The 18,428-nt window shown below is 39.7% G+C and overlaps 1 protein-coding gene across 2 annotated transcripts in view; it reads right to left on the reverse strand.

Annotated features, from left to right (window-relative positions):
• The window catches only part of GMDS (GDP-mannose 4,6-dehydratase), a 641,402-nt gene that overhangs the window by 508,318 nt on the left and 114,656 nt on the right, over nt 1-18,428 (reverse strand). The gene's annotated exons all lie outside the window — the stretch shown is intronic.

Genomic DNA, 18,428 nt, shown 5'->3' on the forward strand with positions numbered 1-18,428 from the left:
TACGCATCTTGCATCAGTCGGAGATGAATGGGCACAGTTGGAAAAGTATTTCACCATTTGCCTGTTCTGTGAAAAAGAACCACAGGGGTGGAGAGAACAGGAATTTTTAAATTCCTTTATTACCCAATACAATTATGTGTTTCAGCCTAAACTAATGTTGGCACTGTTCAGCAAGATTCTTTCATTCCACAAGGGTAAAATGAGAAGCAGAACAAATAGACTGTCTATGTTAGCTTTTCCCAGTGTATCTAAGAGAGACATCTCTGTTTGGAAATAGGCATTAAAACCTGCCTGCCTGATACAGTTTGATTCACTATTGTCTCTAAGATGGTAGCTGAAACAAAAACAAACCTGAGCCCCCAAACCACATCAATCCCTCCCTCCTCTTGAAAGCACCATTCTTTCATGTTCAACTTCCACAGTGGCCTTTTCATCACCTTGCTGGTTCCAAATTTTATTTTTCTCCATAGTACTAGTAATGTTAAAACACACACACACACACACACACACACACACACACACGGCTTATATGTACACAGAATGGAAATACAGACCAAAAGATTGTCTCATTCACATTCAAGTAATTCCTCCAATAGGTAGTCAACTTATAGTAAGAAAACACTGTCTAAAGTATGGTGAGACCAGAATACAAAAGTAAAGCATTAATATGTCCTATGATGTTTGTTTGTCTCCTGAAAAAATGGAGTGTAAAGCAACCTCAAATATATAATACCTAGATGCCAAAACAAAATGATGCTTCCCACATAATTACACTTCAGAGGACCCTAACAAAGGAACTTCCAACCTTGGTAAGAATCACAGATCACAACTGCTTGCTCCTTAGTAAAAATCCCCATTGGATACCAGCTGACCATTTGGTACTAAGATCACTGTTCTGACTTCCCTTCACTGCTGGGGGAAAAAGGCAGGGATGAGGGCTTAGCAAAATCCCTTCTGATTACTCCTCCTAACTTTCACTCAAACCAGTACACCCAGATATGGTTACTATGGCTTTTCCTTCTCCAACGGCATTAATGGGTGCTTCTTTTCCTCACTGTGTCCATCTTAATTAATTCCCTATACTTCCAGAGGTAGTGAGGTGGTCCTTCCCAAGTCCTTAGTTGTTTGTGAAAATTCTAGCTGCTTATATCAAGAAACTTCAAAGCTAACTCTGCAGGAAAAGAAATCATCAAAAATAAGCATATGGGACAAGATCAAATATTACGTGCTTTGGGTAAGCAATAACAAACATAGGTAACTTGGCCATAAAATTTTTTAAATGGATTGAGTTTTCCCTCAATATTTTAGAACTTTACAAAATCTCTCTACCACCTGTTAAGTTAAACCAAGCCCAACTTTGGGAATACGTATTAAATGTAGGGCAAAAAGTTATTTTAAAAATCTTTGTTAAGTAATGTGCAAAAATATGCACTTTTATGGTCACAGATATATTAATATCGTGCATAGGAGTGTATAAATGAACAAGGAAGCCAACAAAAAATTCTTTGACTACAAATATAATTAAATCCTTTTAGGAGACAACTATGAACTAGTTAAGCCTAAATAGTAACATATATTTAAATAAATTTTAAAAGACAAATGTAAACCTCTCCACCAATAAAAAACAAGTAGTAGCATATTTTCCAAGAGATTTTTACGGTAGTTTTTATCTTTATAATTGCAACTTATGCCAAAATGCTGCATCTGAACTCTTGAGTAAATTTAGGACACTGACTCTAAACCAGAAGAAAAATGACAATGGCAGCTGACATTTATGGACAGTGTCCAGTTACTGTGTGAGCATGTAATAAGCACAACTTCTTTCATTTAATCTTCATTAAGATGAGATGAGTGAGCACTATTATGATTCCTTTTAAAGAGGTGAAAACCATGCCAGAGAGAAAGAACTCAATCCAGGTCTGATGCCAAACTCCAAATTTATTAATTCTTTTACATATTTTTGAGATTAATTCTTTAAAAATAATTCAATTTACCAAATCAACACAGATTTCAAATTTTCTAATAAATATCATTTCCCTAAATATATACTGCTAGTTATTCTTACAACCGGAATAAACAAAGACTACATCTTATGCTCTTTGAAACATTTTTAATAAACTTTGTTAAAAGTATTGTTATTTTTAGGGGCACCTGGGTGGCTCAGTTGGTTAAGGGTCTGCCTTCAGCTCAAGTCATGAGCTTGAGGTCCTGGGATCGAGTCCCACATCAGGCTCCCTGTTCAGCGGGGAGTCGGCTTCTTCCTCTCCCTCTGCTCCTCCCCCTGCTCGTTCTCTCTCTCTCTCTCAAATAAATAAATAATCTTTTTAAAAAGTGAATCCTTTAAAAAAAACTGTTATGCTAATTTTAGAGTATAATTAATCTTTAATTCTCTGTATACATTCATTTCACTTATGGACTGAAACAAGCTATTTAAATAGTAATGAATGACTGATAACAGATGCTCACAGAGCACATACTGTATCCACTATCCTTCACATTATGTATGAGTTCTGGGACAAAATTTATGAGTAGAGCAGAGGCTGGAATAGTATCCTCAGGGAACTAACATGTTTCTTTGAGGATTTTGTTTCCATTTGGGTGTACCTGAGGATCTGGAAATTCATTTTCAACATCAACAAAGTTGTGCTATGAAGCGCTGACCCAGAGGCAACTGGGAAGACCCCTGCTCCCCACCATGACCCTTGAGCACCAATTTTTCTAGGACAGAACAGGAACCCACCTCAGGCTGGTGAACAGAGGAAGGACCTCAATGAAGAAACCAAAGTATCCTTTTAAGCAGAGTTAGCATTTCCCAAACTCTCTCTGAAACACAAAGAAGGGCTAAGAGTTTGGTTTCAAAGAACTTCCTGGCTGTGACTCAGGCTGCTAAAAGTCAGAATAAGAAGAAAGCCAAGACCTCAACCAAGCAAGTCACTAATGACAGGAGTCACTGTCAATAAACTTAAAAGCAAGATTTGCCACAGATAAGCTATGATACAGCTAATTCATTCAGGAAAAATAGAGACCTGGCTCTGTGCGCATGTTTTACACCACAATATATTCACCAAGAAAAATAATATTCTGCCAAGGAACATCTTAATGACACAGGAAATTGTCTATGCCTGATAAGGTCACTGCCCTCAGAGGCAAAATCTCTTGAGACTAAGTTGGCCCCAGAGCCACACCAGGATATATAGTCTAGTGTCGATTAAAAAAAATAATAATAATAAATGAGGCCCATTTTCCAAGGGTAGAGAGCACACCTGACTAACAGTGTGGGTGCCTGGGCTCTAGTCATGATTCTGCCTGCAGCTATGTGCCCTTGAAATCTTGAGTAAGTCACAGTGTATAGAGGCCAGTTTTTGCACTGGTAAAAAGGAACCGATTAGACAAGTTTAGTGGTTCTCAAATTTTCCTCCCATGGAACACCAGTATTCCACAATTTCAGAGTGTGGTTTTTCTGTAGCTCAAATAAAATAATAGGCCATCTGTCTGCAAAGTTCTTTCTCATGATTGTTATACTTCTGGGGTTTGAAACTACTGGTCAGTTATGAGCAAGCAGAAATTGATTACTAACAGAAAAGAGTACATTTGTTTTTGTTTTCCAGTCTCGTGTGTTAGGGGTTGGAATTTTGAACTTCATACTTAAAACAGTTTTATCTATTGCTAATAAAAGTATTCCTGATACAAATGATAGAATCAAAGACACAAAGTTTTCATGTTCCACCACACACACACACACACACACACATACACACACCCCTTCCTGGTGCTTTGCTAGTGACCAGATTTGAGATTCACTAGATTAGTAACATCTAAAAAGTAGTCCTGGATTGAGAGGAGAACATATATGTAATGTTAAGTGAGGTGCTGCATATGTCCTCCTCACTTGCATGCTTTCCAGGGGCATGGAGTTCCCTCTTAATGTCCAGGGTCCCTGCTGCCATCCTGTGTGCCTGCCATCTTTCTCTAGGAATTCCTATATCTAGGAATAAAGAATTAGAGAAACAACAGCCCATCGATCTAGTCAACTCTTGTAACTTTCTCACTGATCACAGCACTACAATGCTGATGTGAAACTGTCGTAAGGAAAGTATGGGCAAGTTCTTAAGATGTCCAATCAGAATGATTCAGGCTAGGTTTATAATAACGAATGCTGGTGAGTGTGTGGCCTAGATGACAATAGGAAACTATCCTAACAATTAACAGGAACTAGAAAAACCACCAGGAGAAGGATATGAAATCATATCATCTGCCTTCTCAGGTAGAAAAAGAATCACAAGTGAAAAGTCAGATTTCTAAACCTAACCAAGTAATGTAGAATTTTTAAGCCCCAGAGAAGCAAACACTAAATAGCTTATATCCAAGTTCTTCAGAGAAACAGAACCAATTGGATATATGTGTACGTACATGTAGACTTATTTAAAAAAACTGGCTCACATAATTACGGAGGCTGAGAAGTTCCAAGATCTATAATCAGAAAGCTGGAAACAGGAGAGTCAATGGTGTAGTTCTAGTCTAACAGCCTGTAGGTTTAAGACTCAAGAAGAGCTGATGTTTCAGTTTGAGTCCAAAGTTAGGGAAGATTGCTGTTCCAGTTCAAGGCATTCAGGCAGGAGGAGGTCCCTCTTACTTACAGGAGGGTCAACTTTTTGTTCTATTCAGGACTTCCACCCACCCTCATAAAGGAGGGCCACATTACTCAGTCTAGAGATTCAAATCTCATCCAGAAATACCCTCACAGATGCACCTAGAATGTCTGACCACATGTCTGAGCTTCCTGTAGCCCAGCTGAGTTTAACACATAAAATTTACCATCACAAGTGCAGTCCTTCTCAAGGTGGTACCCATATTCCTCATATCTCCTTAAATCTCCAAATAAATAATAACAAATACATAATTCAGCCTAACATGATACAACTATCCTATGTACAACTGAAAATGCATTAACTCCTTCCCCAGAAGAGGAGGTAAACTCCTTGAATGACATTTGTTCTCCTTAATAACCCACTTAAGTTATTTACTGTTATATAGAATAAATAATAAATAAACATTATGATATAAAGTCAATACATCTTGAGTTACATGATAAGGGAATAAAAGAGGGAAGAAAACAGAGATATTCGCTGTATATACAATATAATATATATATAGTGTATGTGTGTATATATATACATACTGTGTGTGTATACACACATACACACAAACACATGTATATGCATAACAAAATAAAGAGGAAATTACTCGTAACAATTACAGTCCTTGTTTCTGTAAGGGTCATGTCACTATAGCTAGTATTTATAACTACCTTCTTTCATTATCCATTCTGTATTCTTTTGCCTTCAGCAAGCCTCTTAGCTCGTCATGGTTTTTTACCAGGTGGGGTAACCCAAACCTTCATTCCTGCAGGTCCAGGCTATTTATAGTCTTGCCTGGACTGGGTTGTTGTCGTTTTCCAATGACCTTAATACAGGGCATAGTAATACTAAGAAACACCCTGAGGGATCTTCTGTATTCAAGAGAAACTTCCTTGCCTCCACTGTGGAGCAATAGTATGATTTCCTCTTAGTAGTCAGGATCAATCAGTCCAGCTAACACTGTAACACCTTTCTTTGCCTGCTGAATCAGAGGCATGAAGAGCCTGAAGTGGCAGGTGGCAATCTTAACTTCCAGTTCAATGGGATCATTGTTGTGTCTCCTGGTGGAAACATTCTTCCTTCTGGAACTAAGATTTCTAGGCTGCAGAGCATAAAGTCATGGGAAGAGGAATTAAAAGTTTTCCTAGTAAGTCACTAGGGGTAATAGTGAGTGGTGTCACTCCCATTTCCATCTCTTGATTCCTGGACCTATGAATCCTAGCTATGGGAGAAACAACTGATTGAGCACATATACAGCCTTCTAGGGAACCCGGCTCCAACCCCACAAGGTAATGGCACCTAGCTGGCACTGTAACTGAGATTTCAAAAGACCATTCCACTGTTCAATCAACCAGCTGCTTCAGGGTGTTGGGAAACATGATAAAATAGGTGAATTCTATTGACCCAATGATACACTTCATTTGCTGTGAAGAGAGTTCCTTGATCAGATGCAATGTAGTGTGGAATACCATGACAGCAGATAAGACATTCTATAACTCCATGGAGGGCAGCTTTGGAAGAAACATTGCATAGAGGAAATGCAAATCTATATCCAGTGTGTCTATTCCAGTAAATACTGCCTGCCCCTACCAAGAGGGAATCAGTCCAATGTAAATAACTTCAATCAACCTCAGTCTCTGGTAGCTGGCTAATGACCCTAAGGAGTGGTGCCATATAAAGGGGCTCAATGTTAGTCTCTGTTGCTGGCAAATTTGGGCAGTCAACAGCACCCATTTCCGGGTCAGTCTTGGTGAATACAAATCCATGTTACTAGGAACATGATGTATAACCCCACTGCTGCCACCACGGCCACTTTGTTCATGAGCCCACTGGGTGATGACAGGGGTGGCTGGGAAAGAGGCTGAATGGCATCCACAGAATGGATCATCCTAACAACTTGATATTAAAATCTTCCTCTGCTGAGATCACCTTTGGTGAACATTCACATGGGACACAAATATCTTCATGATTTTTGCCCATCAGAGAGATCTACTCACACAACTCTTCCTGAAATTCCTTCATCACCAATTTTCCTATCATGTTCCCTCCAACTCCCTGACCATTGAGCCAAACCACTGGCCCGATGAATCGCACATCTGGCCATTTCTCCTTCCAAGCAAAGTGAACAACCAGATATACTGCTCAAAGTTCTGCTCATTGGGGTGATTTCCCTTCAGCAATGTCTTTCAGGTATATCCCAAAAAGGGGTTATAGTGCTGGAGCTGTCCACTTTCAGGTGGACTTACAGAACTCTCTCTAAAGGAGGCCCAAGTCTTCTCTTCCTCTATGAAGTAATCATAGAGAACTCCTTTCAAAACCATAGCTGCAAGCTAGGAGAGAGAAGGCAGTGTAATGAAAGTAGGGCCATGGGCACTAGGGTTACTTCTTCTTGTAACATTTTCTTTTCCTTTAAATTTTTTTATTGTTATCGTAATCACCATACATTACATCATTAGTTTTTGACGTAGTGTTCTATGATTCCTTGTTTCTGTATAACACCCAGTGCTCCATGCAGAATGTGCCCTCTTTAATACCCATCACCAGGCTAACCCATCCTACCACCCCCCTCCCCTCTAGAACCCTGTTTGTTTTTCAGAGTCCATCATCTCTCATGGTTCGTCTCTCCCTCTGATTTTCCCCCCTTCATTCTTCCCCTCCTGCTAACTTTTTTTTTCTTCACATATATTGCATTATTTGTTTCAGAGGTACAGATCTGTGATTCAACAGTCTTGCACAATTCACAACGCTCACCAAAGCACATACCCTCCCCAATGTCTATCACCCAGCCAACCCATCCCTCCCAACCCACCCCCATTCCAGCAACCCTCAGTTTGTTTCTTGAGATTAAGATTTCCTCATATCACTGAGGTCATATGATATATGTCATTCTCTGATTGACTTATTTGGCTCAGCATAACACCCTCCAGTTCCATCCACATCATTGCAAATGGCAAGATTTCATTGCTTTTGATGGCTGCATAATGTTCCATTGTATATATATACCACCTCTTCTTTATCCATTCATCTGTCGATGGACATCTTGGCTCTTTCCACAGATTGGGTTTTGAGGACAATGCTGCTATAAACATCGGGGTGCATGTCACCCGTCGGATCCCTACATTTGTATCTTTGGGGCAAATACCCAGGAGTGCAATTGCTAGGTTGTATGGTATCTCTATTTTCAACTTTTTGAGGAAACTCCATACTGTTTTCCAGAGGGGTTGCACAAGCTTGCATTCTCACCAACAGTGTAGGAGGGTTCCCCTTTCTCCCCATCCCTGCCAACATCTGTCATTTCCTGACTTGTTAATTTTAGCCATTCTGACTGGTGTGAGGTGGTATCTCATTGAGGTTTTGATTTGGATTTCCCTGATGCCGAGCGATGTTGAGCACTTTTTCATGTGTCTGTTGGCCATTTGGATGTCTTCTTTGGAAAAATGTCTGTACATGTCTTCTGCCCACTTCCTGATTGGATTATTTGTTCTTTGGGTGTTGAGTTTGATAAGTTCTTTATAGATTTTGGATACTAGCCCTTTATCTGATATGTCATTTGCAAATATCTTCTCCCATTCTATCAGTTGTCTTTTGGTTTTGTTGACTGTTCCTTTGCTGTGCAAAAGCTTTTTATCTTGATGAAATCCCAATAGATCATTTTTGCCCTTGCTTCCCTTGCCTTTGGCGATGTTTCTAGGAAGAAGTTGCTCCGGCTGAGGTCAAAGAGGTTGCTGTCTGTGTTCTATAGGAATTCGATGGACTCCTGTCTCACGTTTAGGTCTTTCAACCATTTGGAATCTATTTTTGTGTGTGGTATAAGGAAATGGTCCAGTTTCATTCTTCTGCATGTGGCTGTCCAATTTTCCCAACACCATTTGGTGAAGAGACTGTTTTTTTTCCATTGGACATTCTTTCCTGCTTTGTCAAAGATTAGTTGACCATAGAGTTGAGGGTCTATTTCTCGGCTCTCTATTCTGTTCCATTGATTGATGTGTCTGTTTTTGTGCCAGTACCAGACTGTCTTGATGATGACGCCTTTGTAATAGAGCTGGAAGTCCGGAATTGTGATGCCGCCAGTTTTGCATTTCTTTTTTAACATTCCTCTGGCTATTCAGGGTCTTTTCTGGTTCCATACAAATTTTAGGATTAGTTCTTCCATTTCTTTAAAAAAGTGGATGGTCTTTTGATGGGGATTGCATGGAATGTGTAGATCGCTCAGGGTAGCATTGACATCTTCACAATATTTGTTCTTCCAATCCATGAGCGTGGAACGTTTTTCCATTTCTTTGTGTCTTCCTCAATTTCTTTCATGAGTATTTTACAGTTTTCTGACTAAAGATCCTTTGCCTCTTTCATAGGTATCTTATGGTTTTGGGTGCAATTGTAAATGGAATCAACTTCTTAATTTCTCTCTCAGATTCTGTCTTGTTGTTGGTGTATAGGAATGCCACTGATTTCTGTGCATTGATTTTATATCCTGACACTTTACTGAATTCCTATATGAGTTCTAGCAGTTTTGGGGTGGAGTCTTTTGGGGTTTTCCACATAAAGTATCAGATCATCTGCAAAGAGTGAGAGTTTGACTTCTTCTTTGCCGATTTGGATGCCTTTGATTTCTTTTTGTTGTCTGATTGCTGTGCCTAGGCTTCTAATACTATGTTGAATAGCAGTGGTGATAGTGGACATCCCTGCCACGTTCCTGACCTTAAGGGGAAAGCTCTCAGTTTTTCCCCATTGAGAATGATATTCGCTGTAGGTTTTTCATAGATGGCTTTTATGATATTGAGGTATGTACCCTCTATCCCTATACTCTGAAGAGTTTTGATCAAGAGAGGATGCTGTACTTTGTCAGATGCTTTTTCTGCATCTATTGAGAGAATCCTATGGTTCTTGTTCTTTCTTTGATTAATGTATTGTATTACATTGATTGATTTCTAGATGTTGAACCAACCCTGCAGCCCAGGGATAAATCCCACTTGGTCGTGGTGAATAATCCTTTTAATGTACTGTTGGATCCTATTGGCTAGTATTTTGGTGAGAATTTTTGCATCCATGTTCATCCAGGATATTGGTCTGCAATTCTCCTTTTTGATGGGGGTCTTGGTCTGGTTTGGGGATCAAGGAAGTGGTGGCCTCATAAAATGAGTTTGGAAGTTTTCCTTCCATTTCTATTTTTTGGAACAGTTTCAGGAGAATAGGTATTAATTCTTCTTTAGATGTTTGGTATAATTCCCCTGGGAAGCCATCTGACCCTGGGCTTTTGTTTGTTAGGAGATTTTTGATGACTGCTTCAATTTCCTTAGTGGTTATAGGTCTGTTCAGGTTTTCTATTTCTTCCTGGTTCAGTTTTGGCAGTTGATACATCTCTAGGAATGCATCCATTTTTCCAGGTTATCTAATTTGTGGGCATATAGTTGCTCATAATATGTTCCTAGAATTGTTTGCATTTCTTTGGTGTTGGTTGTGATCTCTCCTTTTTCATTCATGATTTTGTTGATTTGGGTCCTTTCTCTTTTCTTTTTGATAAATCTGGCCAGGGGTTTATCAATCTTGTTAATTCCTTCGAAGAACCAGCTCCTAGTTTCGTTAATCTGTTCTACTGTTCTTTTGGTTTCTATTTCATTGATTTCTGATCTGATCTTTATTATTTCTCTTCTCCTGCTGGGTTTAGGCTTTATTTGCTGTTCTTTCTCCAGATCCTTTAGGTGTAGGGTTAGGTTGTGTATTTGAGACCTTTCTTGTTTCTTGAGAAAGACTTGTATTACTATATACTTTCCTCTTAGGACTGCGTTTGCTGCATCCCAAAGATTTTGAAGAGTTGTGTTTTCATTTTCATTGGTTTCCATGAATTTTTAAAATTCTTCTTTAATTTCCTGGTTGACCCATTCATTTTTTAGTAGGATGCTCTTTAGCCTCCATGTATTTGAGTTCCTTCCGACTTTCCTTTTGTGATTGAGTTCTAGTTTCAAAGCATTGTGGTCTGAAAATAGGCAGGGAATAATCCCAATCTTTTGGTACCAGTTGAGACCTGATTTGAGACCTAGGATGTGATCTATTCTGGAGAATGTTCCATGGGCACTAGAAAAGAATGTGTATTCTGTTGCTTTGGGATGGAATTTCTGAATATGTCTCTGAAGCCCATTTGGTGCAGTGTGTCATTTAAAGTCTTTATTTCCTTGTTGATCTTTTGCTTAGATGATCTGTCCATTTTAGTCAGGGGGGGTGTTAAAGTCCTCCACTATTATTGTATCGTTGTCAATGTGTTTCTTTGCTTTTCTTATTAATTGCCTTATATAACTGGCTGTTCCCATGTTAGGGGCATAGATATTTACAATTGTTAGATCTTCTTGTTGGATAGACCCTTTAAGTAGGATATAGTGTCCTTCCTCATCTCTTATTAGAGTCTTTGTTTTAAAATCTAATTTTTCTGATATAAGGATTGCCACCCCAGCTTTCTTTTGGTGTCCATTAGCATGGTAAATGGTTTTCCACCCCCTCACTTTCAATCTGGGGGTGTCTTTGGGTCTAAAATGAGTCTCTTGCAGACAGCATATGGATGGGTCTTGTTTTTAATCCAATCTGATAGCCTGTGTCTTTTGATTGGGGCATTTAGCCCATTTACATTCAGGGTAACTATTGAAAGATAGGAATTTAGTGCCATTGTATTGCTTGTAAGGTGACTGTTACTGTATATTGTCTGTGTTCCTTTCTGATCTATGCTGCTTTTAGGCTCTCTCTTTGCTTAGAGGACCCCTTTCAATATTTCTTGGAGGGCTGGTTTCGTGTTTGCAAATTCCTTTAGTTTTTGTTTCTCCTGGAAGCTTTTTATCTCTTCTTCTATTTTCAGTGACAGCCTAGCTGGATATAGTATTCTTGGCTGCATATTTTTCTCATTTAGTGCTCTGAAGATATCATGCCAGTCCTTTCTGGCCTGCCAGGTCTCTGTGGATAGGTCTCTTGCCAATCTAATGTTTCTATCATTGTAGGTTACATATCTCTTCTCCCGAGCTGCTTTCAGGATTTTCTCTTTGTCTCTGAGACTCGTAAGTTTTACTATTAGATGTCGGGGTGTTGACCTATTTTTATTGATTTTGAGAGGGTTTCTCTGTGCCTCCTGGATTTTGATGTGTTTCCTTCCATACATTAGGGAAGTTCTCTGCTATAATTTGTTTCAATATACCTTCTGCCACTCTCTCTTTCTTCTTCTGGGATCCCAATTATTTTAATATTGTTTCATCTTATGGTATCGCTTATCTCTCCAATTCTGCCCTCGTGATCCAGTAGTTGTTTATCTCTCTTTTTCTCAGCTTCTTTATTTTCCATCATTTGGTCTTCTATATTGCTGATTCTCTCTTCTGCCTCATTTATCCTAGCAGTTAGTGCCCCCATTTTTTATTGCATCTCATTAATATCCTTTTTGATTTCGACTTGGTTAGATTTTAGTTCTTTTATTTCTCCAGAAAGGGTTTCTCTAATAACTTCCATGCTTTTTTCAAGCCCAGCTAGTATCTTTAAAATCATGATTCTGAACTCTAGGTCCTACATCGTACTAATGTCCGTATTGAGTAGGTCCCTGGCAGTCGGGACTACGTCTTGTTCTTTTAGTTGAGGTGATTTTTTCCATCTTGTCATTTTGTCCAGAGGAGAATAGATGAATGAGAGAACAAAATGCTAACAGCATAACAACGTCCCCAGAAAATATACTCGAAACAAATCAGAAAAGACCTGAAACCAGGGGAAAAGAAAGGGAAAGAAAGAAAAAAGAGAAAAAAAAAGAGAAAAACAAACAAAAAGAGAACAAAACAAACAGAATATGATCAAATATGATCAGGCTGGTGCATAGATCAGTGCCACACACTAGATTTTGGGTGTATTTTGGTCTGTTAGAAGAAAGTGCCCCCCAAAATTTTAAAGAAAGACTTATATATGTACAAAATAAGGGTTGATATGATGAAGGGATGAAATATGACTGTAAAGATGAAAATTATAAAAAATTGTATAAATGGAATTGATAAGTTGTTTGAAATATGAAAGAAGAGGATTTAAAAAAAAAAGAAAAAAGGGGGGGAGAGACTGTGATCAGGCAGGAGACTAAAACAAAGCCATACACTAGAGATTTAAGGTATATTTTGATCTGTTAGAAGAAACTGTATCTCAAATTTTTAAGGAGAGAACAACTTATATATATATGGCAAAAATAAGGGTAACTACTATGAAGGGATAGAGTATGACTCTAAAAATGAAAAATAAAAATTTTTTTTAAGAAAAGGATTGATAAGATGTTGGTTGAAAAAGGGAAAAAGAAAAAGTAAAAAAAAATTAACTTTGAAAGACTAAAGAATCATGGTAGAAAAGCCATGAATTCTATGTGCAATATTCTTCTAGCACTGGAGTTCTGCCATTCTCATTGATCGGTAAACTTGGTCTTGGCTGGCTGTTCTTGCTGATCTTCTGGGGGAGGGCCCTGTTGCCATGGTTCCCAGATGTCTTTGCAGGAGGCGGAATTGCCCTGCTCTGGTCGGTCTGGGCTAAGTAATCTGCTCAGGTTTGCTCTCGGGAGCTTTTGTTCCCTGCAAGCTTTCCGTACAGCTTTGGAGGACGAGAGTGAGAATGGTGGACTCCCAATCTCCACCCCGGAGGAGCTGAGAACTCGGGGCCCTGCTCCTCAGTGCACCCCAGAGAAAAGCAGTCAATCACTCTTGTCTCCCTGGTCTCCAGTCACACTCTGTGCTCCCCGGCCTGTGACTAAGCGTTTCTATCTCTGGCACCCGACTCAGTGTGGAGTCTCCAAACCCAGCAGATCCCTGTGGTGTGCTCCCGTGCCGCTCCTCCCGGGGGAGGAAGGGGTGTCTCCCCGGATCTGCCACTTGTTGGGTCCCTGCTGGAGGAGCAGTGGCCTGACTGTGTCACCAATCAGTTTATGGCAACCCCGAGCTGAGAGCCCGTGCCTCGGCTCCATCTCTGCAGCCGGCTTCCCCACTCTGATACCCAGGAGCTCTGCCGCACTCAGGCAACCCTGGTCTTTCTGTGACCCAGAGAGTCCTGAGACCACACTGTCCCGTGAGGGTTCCACCCCCCGCTTAGCCACTGGAGCAACGTCCCTCAGCGGAGCCGACTTTTTTTTTTTTTTTTTAAAGATTTTATTTATTTGACAGAGAGAGACATAGCAAGAGAGGGAACACAAGCAGGGGGAGCTGGAGAAGCAGGCTTCCCACAGAGCAGGAAGCCCGATGCAGGGCTCAATCCCAGGACCCTGGGATCATGACCTGAGCCGAAGGTAGATGCTTAAGGACTGACCCACCCAGGCGCCCCAGCGGAGCCGACTTCTGAAAGTTCCGATTTTGTGCTCCGCCGCTCTATCACTTGCCAGAAGCGGCCAACGGAGGCCCCCTCCCCCACCATCTATCCTCCCGAATTTGGCCTCGGATTCCCTTCTCCGCACATCCTACCTTCCAGAAAGTGGTCACTTTTCCGTTCAGAGAGTTGTTGCTCTTCTTTTCTTCGATCTCTTGTTGAGTTCATAGGTGTTCAGAATGGTTTGATCCCTATCCAGCTGAATTCCTGAGACCAGACGAAATCCAGGTCTCCTACTCCTCCACCATCTTGCTCCGCCCCCCTCTTCTTGTAACTTCTTTGTGCCCTCTGGGCCTTCTCAAGCTGATCTTATATATTCTGCTTCCATCTGATGATAGGGTTTTGTTGAGTACACCCAACTTTATGGCTTGGTGGGTCAGATAACATCCAGCTCAGACTGCAAGGTTTATGGTTGTGTTCGGTCTCTACAGACCAAAAAAGCTGTTTCTCATGTTTCTCAAGAGGATGGTATTTATCAGCGGACAATGGCAGGGCTTTGCTCCAAAATCCTAAGTGCCTATGTTGCAATTTACCTATACATGTCAGCCAAAGCCTCCAGGCAGCATCCCTATCTTTCACTGATACTTCAAGTGCCATTGGATCCACTGGATCATATGGCCCACCTGGCAGAGCAGCCTGCATGAAAGCCTGGACCTGTTGCAGAGCCTTCTCTTTTTCTGGGCCCCACTCAAAACTAGCAACTTTTCCAGTCACTCAGTAAATGGGCCAGAGTAACACACCCAAATGAAGAATATGTTACCTACAAAATTCAAAGAGGTCCAATAGGTTGTAAGAGGGACCAGATGCAACAACTTACCCTTCACCATAGAAGGAATATCTTGACATGCCCCACACACCTCTGAAATTTCACTGAGGTAATAAAGGCCTCTGAATTTTATTTGGATTTAATTCCCACCCTCTGGCAAGCAAATATTGTATCAGTAAGTCCAAAGCAGTTGCCACTCCTTACTCACTAGGTCCAATCAGCATAATATCTCAACATAATGGGCAGTGTGATATACTGTGGAAGGGAAAGGTGATCAAGATCCCTGCCAACTAAAATGTGTCATAGGACTGGAGAGCTGATATATCCCTGAGATAGGACAGTGAAGGTGTCTTGCTGGCCTTGCCAACTGAAAGCAAAATGCTTCTGGTGATCCTTATTCAAAGGTATGAAGAAAAAGCATTTGCCAGACTAATAGCAGAATAGCAGGGAATGTGTTGATTTGCTCAAACAATGAAACTACACTTATACAGTAGCTGCAGTTAGACTCACCACTTGGGTAAGCCTACAATAATCCACTTCATTCTCCAAATCCATCTGTCTTCTGCGCATGACAAAGAGGCAAACTGAATCACTAGCTCTGCATCTTTCAAGTTCTTGATGGTGGCACTAATCTATATAATCCCTCCAGGAATGCATTATTTGTTTTGGCTTACCATTTTCCTAGGTAGAAACAGTTCTAGTGGCTTCCACTAGATTTTTCCCACAATAGCCCTCACTCCAGAGGTCAAAGAACCAATGTGGGGATTCTACCAGCTGGTGAATATATCTACTCTAAGTATGCATTCTGAAACTGGGGAAACAGCCACAGGATAGGTTAAGGGACCCAATGGGCCCACTATGAGATGGACCAAAGATAAAATTCCATTGATCCTCTGACTTCTATAAGCCCCTACCCTGACTAAAGGACCACAGTGACATTTTGGGTCTCCCAGAATTAGTGTCAGTTCAGAGCCTGAAAATCTGATTATTTTCTTTTCCCCAATACACAGTTACCCTAGTAAAAGGCCATAGATCCCTCTGGGGAAGACTGGGAGAAAAATTAACAGTACAAATTTTTGGCAGTGTACATGGGTTCTTCCTTAAGGGGTCTTAGCCTCTCTTTCATCTGAGGGGTTCAGGATGTGTAAACTGGTTCAAGTCTAGTAACTGATTAAGGGGATGTGACTCTCTATTACTATGATTCAGGTTAGACTTCTGTTCATTGACCTAGAACATTTCTGCTTATACAGACCAAGTAAGAATTTAGTAGGCTTCTTATCTATTTCACTTCTAGGAACACCACAATCAACTAGCCAATGCCACAGGTCTGCTTTAACTCTGCTGTCCATGACAGTAGTCATGCCCACCTTGCCTTTAGTGGCTGAGTGCTGCCACTTGGCCCCTGTTACCCCAGGATCCAGTTACTCCCACTGCACTTAGGTTCCCCTGTTCAGTGAACACAGTTCCCACTATAAGGTCTGGCCTACAAGAGAAGGGAGATTGCAAAGTTCTTCATGGTTTCTGGGGCTCCCCTCACAAACATATTTCTCACAGTAATGGTGAAAGGTATGTCTTCTGGACACTCCCAGGGTGGGTGAGCAAGTCTTAAATGAAATATCTGTTCTACTATTTCAATCTCCCTAAGCTTTTTAATCCCTTCCTCTACACTAAACAAAGGCCAATCCAGCATTTCGAACTCACTCACTGCGGGCCACTCTGGAAAACACAGAAATTCCAGAAATGAAAATATATACTCATAAAGATTAAAAACTCAAAGATGGGTAGAACAGTAGACCTGACAAAGGTAAAAATATAATAATGATAATTAGCAAACTAGAAGGCATCCGCAATGATTCATAAAAAGACAGACTGAAAATATGTAAGACAAATTAAGAAACATTAATGATAGACTGGGCAACCCCAATAAACACTCAATAGGTATATTGAAAAATAGAAGTAAAGAAAAGAAGGAAATGAATATTCAAATAAACACTGCCATAACATTATCTAGAACTGAAGACAGACAGTCCTCAGACTGAAAACGCAGATCATGTATCAAGCAGAATAAATAAGGACAAGTCCATTTCTATACATATCTTACTGAAACTCCATAAAAGTAATACACAAATTCTCAGGGAAAGTCCCAACAGTTCCCAGTAAAATAATAACAGTAAATATAATAGCAACATTATTATTGTTTTAGCTGCCAATTTCTACGCTCTTACTCTGTGCCAGACCCTCTAAAAAAAATTACATTATTATTTTTTTTAGTTTTAACCTTCAAAACAGCCTGTGAGATAACTCATAGTCTCATTTTATGGATGAAGAAACACTATATTATAACTAAATATATACAAATACATAAACTATACATATATATAATAAAATAGTAGTTTTCTTACTGATCTTTCCACCTATAGTCTCATTCCCTACTCTGATTCATTGTTCACCAGAATGTGACCTACTACAATGATCTTTTAAAATTCAAACCAGTCAGAATCAATCCCTCTTCAAATTTACCATCCAACTATACCAACAGAAAACTAATTCTATGGGAAGATATTCAAGATCCTTACTATTCCACCTAATCTCTTGCTATACCACCCTCCAGTACTCTCCACACACATATAATATGCACTTTCATATCTTTACATGTTCCTCTACCTACTATGTCCACTCCCAGCTAGCCAGCCTGGAATGACTAAGTCCAAGGCATTCTCCCTCTGAGAACTGGTAAATATTAGCCAATGGTGATGTAGGAAGTAAGTCTATAGCATGATTATACTTCCTGAGCATCATTTCACACCTCTGCACTGAGCAAGTACAAACTTTTCTAAGGTGTCTCTCTCATCTTTGTTTTTTCTACATTTTTCCTCCTTTCTTTCCTTCCTCAGAAGGATAGATGTATTAGCAATATTGATGTTCCAATTCTTTCCATTTCCCCACTTCAGCTCTCTGAGGTTCTGCAAACTATAGAGATGGGAGAGTACAGAAGTTGTTATTTACCATAACAGTATCTAAGATCAAAACTACCTTCTTACTTGACAGCTTCACTTGTACCATTTCAAGTCTTAAGGTTTCTGAGTAGAAGAAATTGGGAGAGAGGCAAAGGCTCACTTCACTAGTTAACAAAATGTGAGCCTCAGAATGTGGAGCCAGAACATTTTACATAATTTGAATGTTTCATCTGCTGTCAGCTTTTAGCCTGTGAAAATACAAATAAGTGTTCAACAACTACCATGTTGTATTTGTATGTTGTTCAGAGAGAAGTCTCTGTAGAAAAAGCCCTAACTCTACTTTCATTTCATGTAGCACAAATTTAGATTTCTACTACACCTTGTCTTTTTTTCTTTGCTGTATTTTCTGAAGTTGAATGTATCAGTTATATTCTTCAAATACTAGCCAGAACACATCAACTACTTATTTCAAAGTAAAATAATGGGACAAAGTTGATGCCAAATAAAAACTTTATTTCTAAATATAAATGTAATGTAACCACTGTAAGCAAGATCAAAATTATGAAACTCTGCTGAATATGTAGAGGAATAATGTTCAATCTTGATTTTCATGGATTTATGGTCAATAAAGGAATAAAAATAATAATTGAAATTTTTAATTCTATATGAATATACTATGTTGGCAAGACATAATGGGACTATACCGTGTGAATACTTAAT

This window comes from Callorhinus ursinus, unplaced genomic scaffold (genome assembly GCF_003265705.2).
Source record: "Callorhinus ursinus isolate GAN/ISIS: 27379988/994484 unplaced genomic scaffold, GSC_fseal_2.0 scaffold26, whole genome shotgun sequence".
Taxonomy (NCBI): Eukaryota; Metazoa; Chordata; class Mammalia; order Carnivora; family Otariidae; genus Callorhinus; species Callorhinus ursinus.